Here is a 2,679-nt window from a genome sequence, read left to right as displayed (position 1 = left end):
CATATACATTACGATAGACAGCCTGATCGCTGTCACAGCTACTCCTTGGACCCATGGCGACCAAGCAACCAATCATAGCACAGCTTTCATTGTTTAAAAGCATAATGCAAAATGAAACCTGAACTGTGATTGGTTACTATGGGCAACAGTTCATTTTTCATACAGTTTCATATCTACGCCTATAAGAATTTTCTGAGCATCTCTATCTGAGCACAGTATTTGTGCACTGTATGGCGGTATTATGTGTGCACAGATGAGGGAGTGCACACCGCGTCCTCCTGCTGATCCCATGGAAACAGGTGTGAGCAGTGAACGGCCGGCCGCCATTGTGGTGGGTGCACGGCCGTAACCCCTTCACAGCAGTCACACAGGATAGGATTAGATACACGGCTCTGCAGACAGTATCACACAGGATAGGATTAGATACACGGCTCAGCAGACAGCATCACACAGGATAGGATTAGATACACGGCTCAGCAGACAGTATCACACAGGACAGGATTAGATACACGGCTCACCAGACAGTATCACACAGGATAGGATTAGATACATGGTTCAGCAGGCAGTATCACACAGGATAGGATTAGATACACGGCTCAGCAGACAGTATCACACAGGATAGGATTAGATACACGGCTCAGCAGACAGTATCACACAGGATAGGATTAGATACACGGCTCTGCAGACAGTATCACACAGGATAGGATTAGATACACGGCTCAGCAGACAGTATCACACAGGATAGGATTAGATACACAGCTCAGCAGACAGTATCACATAGGATAGGATTAGATACACAGCTCAGCAGACAGTATCACACAGGATAGGATTAGATACACGGCTCAGCAGACAGTATCACACAGGATAGGATTAGATACACGGCTCAGCAGACAGTATCACACAGGACAGGATTAGATACACGGCTCACCAGACAGTATCACACAGGATAGGATTAGATACATGGCTCAGCAGACAGTATCACACAAGATAGGATTAGATACACGGCTCAGCAGACAGTATCACACAGGATAGGATTAGATACACGGCTCAGCAGAGAGTATCACACAGGACAGGATTAGATACACGGCTCAGCAGACAGTATCACACAGGATAGGATTAGATGCACGGCTCAGCAGAGAGTATCACACAGGGTAGGATTAGATACACAGCTCAGCAGACAGTATCACACAGGACAAGATTAGATACACGGCTCAGCAGACAGTATCACACAGGATAGGATTAGATACATAGCTCAGCAGGCAGTATCACACAGGATAGGATTAGATACACAGCTCAGCAGACAGTAACACACAGGATAGGATTAGATACATGGCTCAGCAGACAGTATCACACAGGATAGGATTAGATACACGGCTGAGCAGACAGTATCACACAGAATAGGATTAGATACACAGCTCAGCAGTCAGTATCACACAGGATAGGATTAGATACACAGCTCAGCAGAGAGTATCACACAGGATAGGATTAGATACACGGCTCAGCAGACAGTATCACACAGGGTAGGATTAGATACATGGCTCAGCAGACAGTAACACACAGGATAGGATTAGATACACAGCTCAGCAGACAGTATCACACATGGTAAAATTAGATACACAGCTCAGCAGACAGTATCACACAGGATAGGATTAGATACACAGCTCAGCAGACAGTATCACACAGGATAGGATTAGATACACAGCTCAGCAGACAGTATCACACATGGTAAAATTAGATACACAGCTCAGCAGAGAGTATCACACATCACAGGATTAGATAGAAATATATTCAGAGTAACACCACCTGTCCCGGTTATGCTGTCACACACTGTACACTGCATTACTGTCTTCCTGACATTACTACATCTTCCTCCTCTCCTCTCATCTTTTCTCCTTTCCTTTCTTCTCTTCTTTTCTCTTCTGTCTTCTATTCTCTCCTCTCATGTCCTTTTCCTCTCCTCTCTTCTCCTCTCATTCCTTCTCATCCTCTCTCCTCATCTCCTTTCCTCTTTTCTTTTCCTCTTTCCTCTCCTTTTCTCCCTTATCCTCTTATTTTCTTTACTTTCCCACTCTTCTACACTCTTCTTCTCTCACCTCATCTCTCCTGACTTCTCTCCTTTACCTTTTTTTCCATCTTCTCCTCTGTTCTCCCATCTTTTCCCTCTTCTCATCTTTACCCTTTTTTGCCACCTTTCCTCTTCTTCCCCCTCTTTTTTTCTCCTCTCTTCTCCTCTCCTTTCCCCTCTTCTTTGCTCCTCTCTTCTTTCCTTTAATCTCCTCTCTCTTGCCTCTTCTCTCCTTTACCCTCTTTTTCTCTCCTCTCATTTCTCCTCACTTCTCTTCTCCTTTCACCTCTTTTCTCCCCTCTTCTATTCTTTCCCCCTTTCCTCTCCTCTCATTCCCCCTCTTCTCACCTCTTGTCTCCTGTTGTCCCCTCTTCTCCCCTCTCCCTTCTCCCCTTCTTTTCTCCTCTCTTCTCTTCTCCTTTACCGTTTTCTCTTCTCCATCCTTAAGTAAATCCCTCTCTCCTGGTACTGAGTCTTTCCCTTTATCTGCTGCCTATTTCTGCAGACAGTTCCCTTGTCCTCCTCAGTGTGGGCAGTAATGAGGGGTCCGCCTGGTCGTGGGGGATAAATATGGTGTGTGGACATTTTTATTGGTGTCTATGATTGTGGCCATC

General features: G+C 45.4%; 1 protein-coding gene across 1 annotated transcript in view; it reads left to right on the top strand.

The window, feature by feature from the left end:
- Window positions 1–2,663: 2,663 nt before the first annotated feature.
- NTRK1 (neurotrophic receptor tyrosine kinase 1) overlaps window positions 2,664–2,679 on the top strand; it is a 133,392-nt gene continuing 133,376 nt past the window's right edge. The window contains exon 1 of the mRNA XM_073639451.1: window positions 2,664–2,679. This exon is cut by the window's right edge and continues 588 nt beyond it. The gene's annotated coding sequence lies outside the window, so the exon portion shown is untranslated.

Source organism: Phyllobates terribilis, unplaced genomic scaffold (genome assembly GCF_046119375.1).
Source record: "Phyllobates terribilis strain yellow unplaced genomic scaffold, ASM4611937v1 Scaffold_7__3_contigs__length_470593459, whole genome shotgun sequence".
In the NCBI taxonomy this organism is placed as follows: domain Eukaryota; kingdom Metazoa; phylum Chordata; class Amphibia; order Anura; family Dendrobatidae; genus Phyllobates; species Phyllobates terribilis.
This window is presented reverse-complemented; position numbering and strand designations above follow the sequence as displayed.